This window comes from Podarcis vaucheri (genome assembly GCF_965113315.1).
Source record: "Podarcis vaucheri genome assembly, chromosome: 13".
Lineage (NCBI taxonomy): Eukaryota > Metazoa > Chordata > Lepidosauria > Squamata > Lacertidae > Podarcis > Podarcis vaucheri.
The window spans coordinates 50,836,204-50,851,428 of record NC_138751.1 but is presented as its reverse complement, the minus strand read 5'-3'; the positions used below and the strand labels follow the sequence as shown (position 1 = coordinate 50,851,428).

The window sequence follows — 15,225 nt, the reverse complement described above, 5'->3', positions numbered from 1 at the left end:
TGGAAGCCGAACGTCTGACGCGACTTCTGATTGAGTGCAGGAAACTCCTGCAGCCAATCCGAAGTCACACCTTGGTTTTGGAACGGTTTTGGAAGTTGAACGGACTCCCAGGATGGATTAAGTTCGAGAACAAAGATTCCAATGTACCTAACTGAGCTTCTGAACAACAAATGATGGAAACAGATATTATGCAGAGGTGTTGCCTTAATGCCTAGCTTTTGGAAGCATCTGCTGAGCTGAATTTTCCCCAAATTCCCTAAAATTTGGTTTTCATGTTGAAATTTTGGAATTGAATAAGGGAGAACTATGCTAAATGGTTGCATAGGAACATAGAAGCTACACCTTCAAGGAGCTCCCAAGGACTTTGAAGACACCAACCTATGGGAGACCATTGTGTCCTGTATAAGAGAAACACTTCCTGGTGCCATTTTGCAGGAAGCCCATATTGAGAGGATACACAGAACATTCCATCCCAAACCAAAAATTGGTAAGCCTCTATGTCTAGAGGGTGGTCCCTCACCAAGTTCAATGGACTCCTTTATCTCTCCCCCTCCCCATTACATGCAGCAAGAGCACACTATAATGCCCACCCAATCTACATGTGCTTTCCCCACGTTGGGTCTATTGGCTCTGCTCCTACACAAGGCATGTTCTCAGGGATGTTGTTGTTGGCATCATTCTGTCTCAAGAGACAATGGAGTGCACTTGCAGGGGTGAAGTCAAACCACTGTATTAGCAGCACAAAGATGACCTCCCTGGGGTGCAAGGTGCCGGGCTGCCCAGATGACAAGACCCCACTCTTGGCCTCACTGACAAAGCCTAAAGGAAAGCAGCTTGGCTGCAGGAGGTGCTGAAAGGAGGCGTACAAGACACCATCAAACCGTTTTAGTGACTCCATTGGGTGACAGAGAAAAGGTAGAAATACTCAACACCGACTTTGCCTCTGTGTTCACCTGAAAGGAAAGTGATGCCCAGCCTGGTGATAACAGAATAAATGATGTAAGGAGGATGCTGCGGCCCAAGACAGGAAAAGAGGTGGTAAGGGAAACACCAGGCTACCACAATGTGTAGCAGCTGGAAAGTGTGCAGAGGAGGGCAACCAAGATGATCAGGGGTCTGGAAACTAAGCCTTATAGGGAGCGCTTGAAGGAGCTGGGTATGTTTAGACTGGAAGAAAGGAGACTGAGATGAGATATGAAAGCCATCTTCAAATATCTTAAGGGCTGTCACACGGAGGAGGAAGCATGCTTGTTTTCTCCTGCTCTGGAGGGTAGGACTCAAACCAATGGCTTCAAGTTTCAGCAAGGCATTTGACAAGGTGCCCCATGATATTCTTGTAAAGAAGCTGGTAAAATGCGGTCTTGACTATGCTACCACTCAGTGGATTTGTAACTGGCTGACTGACCAAACCCAAAGGGTCTCATCAATGGTTCCTCTTCATCCTGGAGAAGAGTGACTAGTGGGGTGCCACAGGGTTCTGTCTTGGGCCCGGTCTTATTCATATTTTTTTTAAAATTTCTTTTTATTGAGTTTCATATACATAACCAAAAAAAGAACACCAAATCAACCATTACAAAAAATAAAAAGTAAAAAGTAAAAAATAAGTAAATAAATAAGTGAATGAGTTACAAATGTCCAAATATAACATAATAATCTTATCCATTTCCATTCCAGTTACTAGTCTTCACATTTGTTTCTTTATAACTTTAAAAACTTAAATCCCTCTTCTACCCCCTGCCGACTTCCATCCCTCCCGCTTTCAGGCTTCTTAATATCCATAATTTATTTCTCCTGCAGCTTGTAATTGTTAATGATTTGCACATCGTAAGATCTATATCAAACCTGCTATAGTCTTTAAGTTTCTGTGGTTCCCTTCAATGTAAATCATAAATTTATTCCAGTCGTTCATAAACTTTGCATTCTTTTGGTTTCTAATTTTTTGTGTCATTTTTGCTAAATTAACAAATTCAAATAATTTTGTTTGCCATTCTCCAATTGATGGGGTATTTTGATTCTTCCAGTTTTGGGCAATTAACAATCTGGCGGCGGTCATGGCATACTGAAATAGTACTTTATCCTCTTTTTTGATTTCATCCCCGACTATTCCTAGTAGAAATGCTTCTGGTCTTTTAGGAAATGTGTATTTGAATATTTTTTTTAACTCATTATAAATAAGTTCCCAATATTTCTTCATTTCGTCACATGTCCACCACATGTGGAAAAAATTGCCCTCTTTAATTTTACACTTCCAGCAGTTCTTATTTCCTGTTTTGTACATTTTCCCCAACTTTGCTGGAGTGATGTACCACCTATACATCATCTTTTCTAAATTTTCCCTGAGTGTTACGCATGCCGTGAATTTCATTCCACTAGTCCATAATTTCAGCCATTTATCGTACTCTATATTATAACCCAGATCCATTGCCCATCTTGTCATTACCCCCTTTATTTCTTCATCCTTGGTGTCCCACTCTAATAATATGTTATACATTTTAGATAATAATTTGTATTTGCCTTCAATTATCTCTATCTGAAACTTGGATTTTTTTTATTCATCCCTATTTTTTTATCAGCTGTCCGTATCGCATTTATTTGATGGAATTGTAGCCAGCCAGATAATTTATCTTTCAACTCCTCAAACGTTCTCATCTTCCACCCGCTTTCTGATCTTATCAATAGGTCTTCATATGTTAACCTTTCTCCCTCCATATTAACCTTTTTTATTATTAAGATATCCATTGGCGATAGCCACCAAGGTGTTTTCCATTCTAAAAGTTTTTTATTCCTCTCCGACACTTCATAAAGGGGCCCCCTGATAATGTGATTTGAGAATCCTCTATGTACCTTTTCTTTATTTTGCCATAGATAAGAATGCCAGCCGAACCTATTGTCGAACCCCTCCAGGTCCAGCAAATCGGTATTTTCCAAGGTAATCCAATCCCTAATCCAGCAGAGGCTAGCGGCTTCATAATAAAGTTTCAAATTGGGTACCGAGAAACCCCCTCTCTCTTTCCTGTCTGTAAGGATTTTAAAGCTAATTCTTGGCCTTTTACCTTGCCATATAAATTTCGAAAGGGTTCTTTGCCAATCCTTGAATATTTTGGAACCTCTAATTACGGGGATGTTTTGAAACAAGAATAACATTCTCAGCAGTAAGTTCATTTTTATCGCTGCCATTCTTCCTCTCCACGAAAGCTTCACTCTATTCCATGTTTCTAAATCTTTCTTAATCTCCTTCCATGTTGTAAAATAGTTATCCTGGATTAAATTTATATTTTTTGTGGTTAGCCAAATTCCCAGATATTTTTTTTTTGCCACCTTAATTCCATACTGCATTTCCGGTTTTTCACTTTCCTCCTTTCCCACATTCTTGGTCAGCATTTTTGTCTTTAGTTTATTTAATTTGAAACCGGATAACTTGCCGAATTCTTCTAACATCTCCAAAGCTATGCCAACGCTTCTTTGCGGGGATAGCATTAAGTCATCCGCATATGCTTTTAATTTGAATTCTTTTGTTCCTATTTTAATCCCTCGGATCTCTGGTGTTACTCTTATTTTATTTGTGATTACCTCAAATGCCATGATAAATAAAAGCGGGGATAGGGGGCATCCCTGTCTTGTTCCTTTTTCAATCTTAAAGGAGTTTGTTAGGTTATTATTTATAATCAATTTTGCAGATTGATTCGAGTATATTGCTTTTATTCCATCCATTAACTCGCCCTCTAGCCCTGCTTTCTCCATGCTCTTCAATAGGAACTTCCAGGAAACGTTATCAAATGCCTTTTCGGCATCTATAAAAATTAGCGCCGCGGGTATTTCGTTCTTACACTCCAAATATTCAATAATGTTTACCGTATGCCTTATATTATCTTTCAAAAACCTGTTTGGAAGAAATCCTGCCTGATTTTTGTGTATTATGTTTTCTAAACATTTTTTGAGCCTACTTGCCATCACCTCCGCAAAAATTTTGTAATCATTATTTAAGAGTGATATAGGTCTGTAATTTTTAATGTTCAGTTTATCCGTGTCTGGTTTAGGAATCATTGTGATGTGGGCCTCTTTCCATGTCTCTGGTACCCTTCCTCCTCTTAAGATGTTATTCATGGTGTCACATAACACTGGCGTTAGTTGGTTTTCTAATACTTTATAATATTTGGCTGACAGTCCATCCGGCCCTGGGGCTTTTCCTATTTTCATCTTCCTTATTGCACCTTGGATCTCCTCTATTCATATGGGATTATTTAATTGAGTTCTTTCCTCCTCTGTTATGTTCCTCCCGCTGTAATCTTCTAAATATTTTTCTATTTGAGTTATTTCTTCCTTCTCTCTTTTGTACAGCTTCTCATAAAATTTGAGGAAATTTTCCTTTATTTCTTTTGGGTCTTCTATCAACTGCTCCTCTATTTTTATTTTATTTATCACATTTTGTTTTTGTCTTTTTCACAGTTGCCAAGCTAATAGTTTGCCCGTTTTGTTAGCTGACTCAAAATATTTCTGTTTCATTAATTTGATTTTCAAAATTCCGGGTCTTATTCAACATCTTTATCAACGACTTGGATGATGGACTCAAGGGCGTCCTGATCAAATTTGCAGATGACACCAAACTGGGAGGGGTGGCTAACACCCCAGAGGACAGGATCACACTTCAAAACGACCTTGACAGATTAGAGAACTGGGCCAAAACAAACAAGATGAACTTTAACAGGGAGAAATGTAAAGTATTGCACTTGGGCAAAAAAAATGAGAGGCACAAATACAAGATGGGTGACACCTGGCTTGAGAGCAGTACATGTGAAAAGGATCTAGGAGTCTTGGTTGACCACAAACTTGACATGAGCCAACAGTGTGACGCGGCAGCTAAAAAAGCCAATGCAATTCTGGGCTGCATCAATAGGAGTACAGCATCTAGATCAAGGGAAGTAATAGTGCCACTGTATTCTGCTCTGGTCAGACCTCACCTGGAGTACTGTGTCCAGTTCTGGGCACCACAATTCAAGAAGGACACTGACAAACTGGAATGTGTCCAGAGGAGGGCAACCAAAATGGTCAAAGGCGTGGAAACGATGCCTTATGAGGAACGGCTAAGGGAGCTGGGCATGTTTAGCCTGGAGAAGAGGAGGTTAAGGGGTGATATGATAGCCATGTTCAAATATATAAAAGGATGTCACATAGAGGAGGGAGAAGGGTTGTTCTCTGCTGCTCCAGAGAAGCGGACACGGAGCAATGGATCCAAACTACAAGAAAGAAGATTCCACCTAAACATTAGGAAGAACTTCCTGACAGTAAGAGCTGTTCGACAGTGGAATTTGCTGCCAAGGAGTGTGGTGGAGTCTTCTTCTTTGGAGGTCTTTAAGCAGAGGCTTGACAACCATATGTCAGGAGTGCTCTGATGGTGTTTCCTGCTTGGCAGGGGGTTGGACTCGATGGCCCTTTTGGTCTCTTCCAACTCTATGATTCTATGATTCTAAGTTGCAAGAAAGGAGATTCCGACTAAACTTAGGAATCACATTCTGACAGTAAGAGCTGTCTGGAAGTGGAGCAGACTCCCACGAGCGGTGGTGGACTCTCCTTCCTTGGAGGTTTTTAAACAGAGGTTGGATGCCATCTGTCATGGATGCTTTAGTTGAGATTCAGCATTGCAGGGGGTTGGATTAGATGACCCTTGGGATCCCTTCCAACTATGAGTCTATGATTCCATGTCAGATTTGTGTAGGGCTTACTCCTTCGCCTTTTCTTCTCATGAAGATATCAGGGATGTATCATGGTTAAAATCAGTGAAACCCCTGGAATAATGTGCCATCAAAATGACTAGCAAAATGTTGTGGTTGAGGGTTTTTTTTTAATATAGAAAAGGTTGTTCATTCTAAATAGCCTTTTCCCATTTGTAAGTGCTCCACTGCCCACATAATACCAACTAATTATTTCTACAATAATGTGGTGTTTTTGCTCCAGTAAATTTGCTGTTATAGCCATTATTCAGTTATCATGAATCTTTGCAGGGGGAAGTGTGCTTTCTTATCTGTGCCCTGGTTTCCCCTTAAAAAGATGGTGCTAATTCTTCAGTCTTCTGATCAATCAGCTCTATAGAACTTTCAATATCTTTCCATTCTACAGCTTACAATTGATTTATCATGCATGGTTGTAAAAAGCTTCTTATGGTGATCTCACCTAGTAACACCAATTTCTCACTTCAAGAACTGGAGATAATTCTTGTGTTGTGAAAGCTGCCATAGATTTTCTTGTTTTGGGGGAGAATGCTGAGTTCTTAAGATGAACTGGAACCAAGACACAGTCTCCTTGCATCAAAGGAATTTTGGGATTTTGAAGACAATTGAAATGAACAGCTAATTACAAGTCTTCTCTTTCTGAGTAAGATGTAGTGGCAGAGAAACCCTCTCCATCACCCAGGGCAGGACGCCGAGGGGCAGGGCGAACCGCCCGATGATGCATTCACAACATTGCATGGACTGCACATGTGTGGCAGCCTGTATGGACTGCACACACACAGCAGCCCGTACGGACACCGCATGCAAGCGGCAGCCCGTACAGACACCCGTACGGACACCGTGCATGAGCGGCAGCCTGTACAGACACCTGTACCGATGACATATGGGAGCGGCAGCCCGTAGAGGCACCCGTATGGACGCCATGTGTGAGCGGCAGCTCGTACAGACACCCGTACGGACGCCGTGCGTGAGCGGCAGCCCGTACACACACACGTACGGACGCCATGCACGAGCGGCAGCCTGTACAGACACCCGTACCGATGACATATGTGAGCCGCAGCCCATAGAGACACCCATACGGACACTGTGTTGAGCGGCAGCCTGTACAGACACCCGTACCGATGCCATATGTGAGCGGCAGCCCGTACAGACACCCGTACGGACTCCGTGTGTGAGCGGCAGCCCGTACAGACACCCGTACGGATGCCGTGTGTGAGCGGCAGCCCATGTGGATGCTGTGCGGACGCGGCATGAGCAGCGCCCACACTGACTGCGTGCGCACCTTCCACCGTTCTACAACTGGGGGGAGGCAACAGGCCATCATGTCACCCCCCCCCCCGCGGTGCCCGGGGCGGCCCACCCCCTCCACCCCCCTTTGTGCGCCCTATGTAAGGTGATTGAGCAGATAGTAGATACAGTTTCTCAGGGCATTCCAATACTTTACCTACGTCTAATGGGGTTCATGGGGACGTGGGTGGCGCTGTGCGTTAAACCACAGAGCCTAGGACTTGCCGATCAGAAGGTCGGCGGTTTGAATCCCCACGACGGGGTGAGCTCCCATTGCTTGGTCCCTGCTCCTGCCAACCTAGCAGTTCAAAAGCATGTCAAAGTGCAAGTAGATAAATAGGTACCGCTCTGGCAGGAAGGTAAACGGCATTTCCATGCACTGCTCTGGTTCTCCAGAAGCGGCTTAGTCATGCTGGCCACATGACCCGGAAGCTGTACGCCGGCTCCCTCGGTCAATAAAGGGAGATGAGCGCCGCAACCCCAGAGTCGGTCACAACTGGACCTAATGGTCAGAGGTACTTTTACCTTTACCTAATGGGGCTCATGTTTTGTAACCTTATCTTGTTTAACCATTACGTCTATTTTATAAATGGTTCTAGTCACTACCTTCCACGCATTCACATACATGTGATTTATTTATATTGGTTTTATTTTCTAATTGTATATGGACTATGTATATTATGGTCAAATCCTGTTTGATAACATTGTATTCTGAAGAATCACACATTGTTTTGAAAATTTGTTTATTTATTTATAATATTCTCAACTCTTTAGGTAAATTAAGACTTCGTTCTATCAAGAAGTATCTCAAAGGATCTCACATTGCTGTCTTAATTTGTTTTCAATTGCTTCCTCCTAGTGGGCGGTTGGGTCTCTCCAGCATATTAGACTCTGAAACCCCTGGGAATTATGGGGTGGTGAATGGTAAATTAGAAGGTAGAGCCTATATGGATAGGGTCCAAGGCATCTGGAGCAGAAGATGTTAGCTGGACCAGCCCAAGGAAAGCCTAGCTTCAGTGCTTGAGGGATAAGTCAGGTGGACACAGGGTTACAGCAAACATCTGACACTCTCAATCCAAACTCAAAAGCTTGTCTCTTTGATTCTCTCTTTCCACCCTGAAATATCACGCCTTCTCTTGAGCACCATAAGAAAGTTAAAACACTAATCACAGGCGGAGGAAGTCTGTGACCATGGGACTCAGCGGGCACCTTTAGTGCCCCCCCAACCCGCAAAGGAACCCACTAACGGGCTCCGGAGCGAAGAGGGGGAAGTGGTGCGGTGCTGAGAGTCAACTGCTTCTTCCGTGGAGTGAAGCCGCACAGCCGTTGCCGGAGAGCGCTGCCTTTTTCCTGGGACAATTTGCCTTTTAAAACAATCACCATGCGTACTTAAATTTTGGACAATTGGACTCTAAATAAGGACTTGCGAGTAGAAATGAAAATTGGACTTAAAAGTTTATTTCAATTTGGTACTGAAACGGGAAGGTCTAAACAGGAAGTCAGCCTTCCGTTTCTTTGTAGATAGATTAAAGCAAAGACATGGCAAACTAGAGTTCAGAAAATCGCTTGTAAAGGATTAACTTTCACCATTTAAGATTGTTGAACCCCCTTCGGAAGCAGGGGAAGTGGGGGGATTTTTTCTGGACTGTTTAAACCTGCAGAAGTGAGTGTAAAGCAAAGTAATTTTCCACCGTCTTGATCCTGGAGCAGGGTGTCAGGACAGACGTTTTTTGAAGCTCATTGACCAGAGACAAACGTTTTTGACAGATAGCTAAAAGAAGCGAAACATAGTGATTCCATTGTTCCCTTTCGCATTTTAAATGAACAAATATTGACAAAATAACTGAAAAAGGAAACTTTGTTGTTAGATCTGCCTTTAAAAGAAAAGAACAAATAGAAGTTTTCCCCCTAGAGGGAGCCTGTGAAACTGTAACCAATTCTGAATCGGGGAGCTTGCAGCTGCTACAGATTATGATCATGGGAATAGACTTCTGACCTTGCAGGACAATGTATTCAGAAGCTCTGTTGTGTGCTCTCTGTAAAACAAGTGCCCTATTGGAACAGCTACATGAGAAGACGGACTTGATGACTGATGCGATCAGAAATTTTGAACAGGCAGTGGGAAATTATATGGAGCCCACCCAGGAATCAAATCAGGAGTGTGCCCTGACAGAACAGATGAGGGAAGAGGATGTTGCTGAATCTTGGGCGCCAGAGATGGAGGGAGCTGCGGCCCAGCAGGAACATGAGTTTTTGGATTTGACAAATGAGCTTGGAAAAAGCCAGACTTGGAAAGATAAAGTTTGGTTTGGCTTGGAAATGGGGGGCTGGATAGACCCCCCTATGCAGGGATGTATGGACTTTTCAAGTCTGGTAATGGGCCGTGAGATGTTTGGGGTTGTGGGGGCTCTTAATTTTGGAGGGACTTTGAAACAGGTTCTTAAATACCACATGGAGTTCAGTGTGGACTATGGAAAAGGGGCTGATTTGTCGAGAAGGGTCAAAAACATTGTTAAGCTGGAGTTCCCACGAGTGAAAGGAGCAGGAGACAAAGGAAAATATAGCTATAAATATGAAGAAGAGCCCCTCGGAAGGGACATGGAAGGGACTTAAGGGCTTCAGATATAAGATTACCAGGTTAATGCACTAGATTGATGGGATAGAAAGGACTGACAAAACCCGGTACCAGGAGGAAGAGATGCTGGATGAAGATTGGATTGTTTTTTTTATTTTTCCCTATTAGGATTGTTTTACAAAATTGCTGAATGTTAGAAAAATGTTGGAACGAAATTATTTGGCTTTAGTAAAAATATTTAAAGAATTATGTAAGAATATTATGGTTATGAGAAATTGATAAAAGACTTATGTTTTAAGCTTTAAGGTTTTTTATAGTAAGATAAGATTAAAATAGATTAAGGTAATGTAATGACAGAATATTATTAAATATGGAAAGGATTTGCTGCGACAATTAACAACTAGGCTACAAAAAAAAGGGAGGAGGAGGAGGTCAAAGAAAGAAGGTAATGACAGTTAAAGAATTGAGAATATTGGATTTGTTTTTAAATGTTTGTGGTATATTTTTGTCTTTTGATCGTGTTGTGTTATTTTTTGATTTTGATTTTGATTAATTTGTATTGTTTGATGTGGTTTGTTTTTTCTTGGTTTTTTCTTTCTCTTTTTCTACCTTGTTTTCTTTTGTAATTCTAAAAAAATTTCAATAAATATCATTAAAAAAACAAAAGAAAGTTAAAACACTGATGCTTTATGTCAGACTCCAAAATCTCGAAATCCTACTCCCAGTTGTACAGTCATACCTCAGCTTGAATGTGCTTCGGGTTGAGCGTGTTTGAGTTGTGCTCCGCGGCAACCCGGAAGTAACAGAGCACATTACTTCCGGGTTTTGCCACTTGCACGTGCACAGACACTCAAAATGTCGTAACGCGCATGCACAGAAGTGGCGAAAAGCGACACACGCATGCGCAGACGTGCCGTCACTAGTTACGTTTGCTTCTAGATGCGATCGGGGCTCTGGAACGGATCCCGATCGTATCCAGAGGTACCACTGTATAGAGGCACTCCTGTTTCTTTACTCATGTGACTCTTATTAATTTCTCTAAACATTCCCACATTGTCATGCAAGCAACACTTTCTGATAGAAAATATGCAGTCTACACTTCTTACCCAGCTAAAGTACGTCATCCTAAAGTCTCCTTCTGGTGGCGTGAGTTTGCTTATAGAATCACCATCAACATTTCACCTGAAGTGAAAGCTGAACCAAATGTAGTTTCTCCTCCAGTGAAGCACAAGCGGATCTTCAAGTGAAGTCACAATTAGTTCAGTACAATCTAGCCTCTGCAGATTTATAGGATTTCAGTAAATGTCACATAAATTGAAGCATGAAGCTAATTAGAAGGGGTTTTGTCAGGCAAGACGTTGGAGGAATTTCATAGTACATCAAAACAGTTTCAATATGGATAGCAATATTTCTTGATCTCTATGCATTTTATGTACAGCCATTGTTTGGCCTCAGAGTGAGATATTTGTGTAATAATCTTTTGCAAATCTTCGATGAAGCATATAGCTAAGGTGTACATTTTTTTGAAAAAAGACATGAATCAGTATGGTTCCTGAGATGACCTGCAAGAGATCTCTATCCAGGTAATGACCTGGAATGAACATAATAAGCTGTCCCATATCAACATGAATGGAGAGAACCTCAAGCAATGGCAGCACAGAGTAAAGGGGTGTCTTTTCCAAGCATTAGGTCTACCCCTCTTCCAAGTGTAAATGCTTAGTTCTGGGCTCACAAGACAGGATAGGGATTCTGTTAATGCCCAACCCACACTACTGCCTCCCTTCATGAGCTAACAGATGTGCGCTTGACTGTAGTGTTGGAAACCTCCATTCTCATTATCCTGAAGGAATTCAAGGTCCATGCTGAAGCTTACTCAGGCATAGGCAAACTCGGCCCTCCAGATGTTTTGAGACTACAAGTCCCTGACCACTGGTCCTGTTAACTAGGGATGATGGGAGCTGCAGTCCCAAAAGATCTGGAGGGCCGAGTTTGCCTATGCCTGAGCTTACTTGACTGGTGCACCTCAGAATTTCCTGGCCTACAGAACTACCATGAGCCTGTGTCATGTTATATTTGGTCCAACACATCTGGATGGTCAAAGACTGGATTTTCTTTTTCATGTGTTGTTGTTGAGCTGGGCATAGGGGAGTTTATTATGATTGGGGAATTCTGATATGTTCCCTATGTCAGAAGAGATGACCACAAGTTAGATTTAGTCTCATGGTGGTTCCAGTATCTGTGGGGTATGTGTGTTGGTCTACATATTTCAAAATGAACTAAATAAAAGCTAATAATCCAACTGTATTTAAATAATTCATTGCAGACCTTTAAAATAAATATATAAACTATGCTGTTATAGTGTACAAAATCTGATAAATGCTGTTCATCTATCAAAAAAGTAGTCCCATTTTTCATTATTTTCTTTTCTCATTTTGGTCATGGCTTCAAGATCCCACATTTTTATGATCCGTTCTTTTCAATTTGGTACTTTAGATGGTTTCTAGTACCTAGGATATATCAATCTAGCAGCTGTTAACATGTTCTCAGTGTTCACTTTAAAAAATAATGGATCAAGACTTATAAACCAAGGATTTTTTCCATTAAAGTGTTTATTCTCCTTCAATACTTTCCCCGCAAAGGGACATGTCTATCATATATGATGAAGGCATATCACTTTTAACCGATTTTTTTCTGGTGTATCCAGAGATCCTGCTGTTCTTGTTTTTATCTTGAGTATACTTCTGTTTTGGCTTAAATCTGTTTGAAATCATATAATGATATTGTAGCGTTTTAATTTTATCATGTTGTTAGATATCTTGGATACCTGTGCGGAAAGTAAATATACAGATATCATTGATGATCATGTCTCTGCCATGCTATCTAGTTATACCTTCCTTATTTCAATTATATTAAAATAGGCATCATATGTATAAATGTGAGTCTTGTTCTGCTTTGGAAAATGATTGCACACACTTCAATACTCAAGATTTCCCCACCATTAGGTCCCTGGCCCATATGGGTTAATTGTGAAACTAGTCTCTTCAACCATAGCATCTGGAGTAGACAATATCCAAGCATTCCTACAAGGCCAATGCATGACGTGGTGGTGACAGTGTTATATTAATTTCCAAATGTAGTTCACAATAATAAAATGATAATAGGAATACAAGGAGGACTGGGATAAGACAGGTAACAAATACCACCTCTACCTGGCAGGTTCATGGCAGTGGGATGGCCAAGGCAGTACCTCAAGCGGTGAAATGGGATGTTCCAGTCCTGCCCTTAGCACACAGACTACCATCCTGCAACCCTGAGTTGAAGACTAGATTGAATGTGTGACCTGTCCTATATGTTGGATCAATGAAATCCGAGACAGCCCCATAGTTGTCATCATCATCATCATAAACCTTATTGCGCTAGCCAAAGGCCATGGCATCATTCACAAAGGGAACAAAAGGAAAAGCAACAATAACCATAAAAACCATAAAAACATCAGGCACTGCAGATACAATAAACCACGATCACGTCTCCTTAAAATTGGTTGTTGCATACGAAAGGATAGCAAGGGGTCTCAGGTGGAATGTGCCAGCTTAAATATCCGAATCACCTTTGCTATTTTATTTAGCTCTTTTTTACCTGATCTTCTTAGCTGCCAATGCACATAGAGCTACTTTATAAGTTACGAAGTCATCAGTATCACTCAGCAGCCATTTCACCCTTTCCGCCTTGTTCGAGTGAGTTCCATTCATGAGCAGGGGTTTTATAAATCAGTCTCTTGGTTCTATATATAATGGGGATTGCAATAAATAGTGGTACAGGTCCTCTATGCAAGGTTGCCCACACAGACAAAGTGTCTCCTTGTACTGTACTTTGCCATACCGACCATCCAGCACCGCCAAGGGCATCGATTGGAATCGTAATTCTGTAAAAGCAATTCTTAGTACAGCAAGTGGGAGCTTTGTCAAATAGCTCGCTCAGCTGTGCTCCGTTTTGATAAGTAGAAACCATGGTGAACTCTTGGTAGAGGTAATCGTGGTTAAATCCCTTTCTGCATTGGACCTGAAGAGACAATCTCTTAAGTGTCATGGAAGTGTCATCTCTTAAGGGTCATGGAATCTCTTAAGTTGTCATGGAAACAATAAAGTTCCAAGCTGGCCCTACATGGCAGGCCTCAGCATGGATGCTGAAGTTACCCAGGGTCAAGGCCCTGGAGTTGTCCAACATCACACTTGAGGCCACCTCAGGAAGCCAGTGCAACCATAAAAATAGCAGCCGAAATTTATCTCTTTAGCCCAGTTACCAGGTACAGATATCCATAGATTTGTCCATTGTGGAAGATAGATAGATATTTAGATAGAACTGCATTCACAACAGCTCCATGCGTAGATCCTCCTTGTATATAGTTGAAACTACCATGGAAAAAGAAACTGAAGTTTTTTATGATGATTGAAGACTTGCCATGTCAATCCTGACAATGACATCATCAGAATGCACATGGATTGTGACAACAATAAGCTGTGAGGTGGAATTTTTATCCCCTTTTTCTTTGCTGGTACAGGTTGAAGGACTGGTTTCATTTGCAAGCTTTATGATGTGCTACTAGTTTCACCCTTTTGAAGAGCTGGCTCTTGGAAATGTCCTGTCTGATTCCCATGGACCTCAAGAGAGTGAAGAAACTTCAGGCCTTGGTCAATTTATATAGCCAAGATCCTGGGCTTCTGGGTGACAGACAGCTTGCTGTATTGCGGACCCACGTGGAGAATATATTACAAACTCACACGGGTGCCTCTGGGAGAAAGGTACTTGAGGAGGAAGAGATATTTGAGGCCACAAACTGTGATGAAAGTGATGTCGAAACGGATGAGGACAATGAGATTGTTGAACCTGACCAAGATATTCTCCAAGAAATGGGAGATGAAAATGTGAGACTAACCAGCGAGATGATGGATCAGGCTGATGAAAAGCGGGAAGAGGCTTTTGACGCACTTGATAAAGGCAATCTCCAAAGAGCCATTGAATTGCTTACCGATGCCATCAAGTTGAACCCCCAGTCCAGTGTCACATATGTGAACAGAGCAAGCACCTTTGTGAAACTAAAGAAACCTAACGCAGCCATCAGGGACTGTAAGAAGGCCTCTGAACTGAACCGGAAATCTGCACAGCCATATAAGTGGCAAGGGAAGGCTCACATGCTCCTAGGGCATTGGGAGAAAGCTGCTGAAGACTTCACCATGGCTTGCAAACTTGATCGTGATGAGGAAACTCATGCTTTGCTTCAGGTGGTGCAACTGAAACTTCAGAGACTCAAGGAGTTTCATCACAAATGTGAGCAAAAGCGAGAGTTAAAGGAAATTCACAGAAGGTTAGAAAGAGTCAGATTGTCCCTGGAAGAGCAAGAGCGAGTCCCAAGAGAGGAGAATCCCTGGGATGAAATGGCCAGAGCAGGTCGGAAACATCTCAAATCTTTCCTTACCCTTTTAGATCCCCGGGTAATGATGGCATTCCTGGATGTGGTCTGGAATCCTGAAAACATCTACAAATACCGAAAGAAAAATGTGATAACTAAGTTCACTCGCAAACATTAATTTGAAGGTCAACTACATGTGGCCTGATAACTAAATAAACTCACACATAGAA

At 41.8% G+C, this 15,225-nt stretch overlaps 1 pseudogene across 1 annotated transcript; it reads left to right on the top strand.

Annotated features, from left to right (window-relative positions):
• The first annotated feature begins 13,775 nt into the window (after positions 1-13,775).
• Positions 13,776-15,225, top strand: LOC309516295 (putative protein FAM10A4 pseudogene; annotated as a pseudogene). The gene has a single exon. The product of its transcript is annotated as a putative protein FAM10A4 pseudogene (transcript).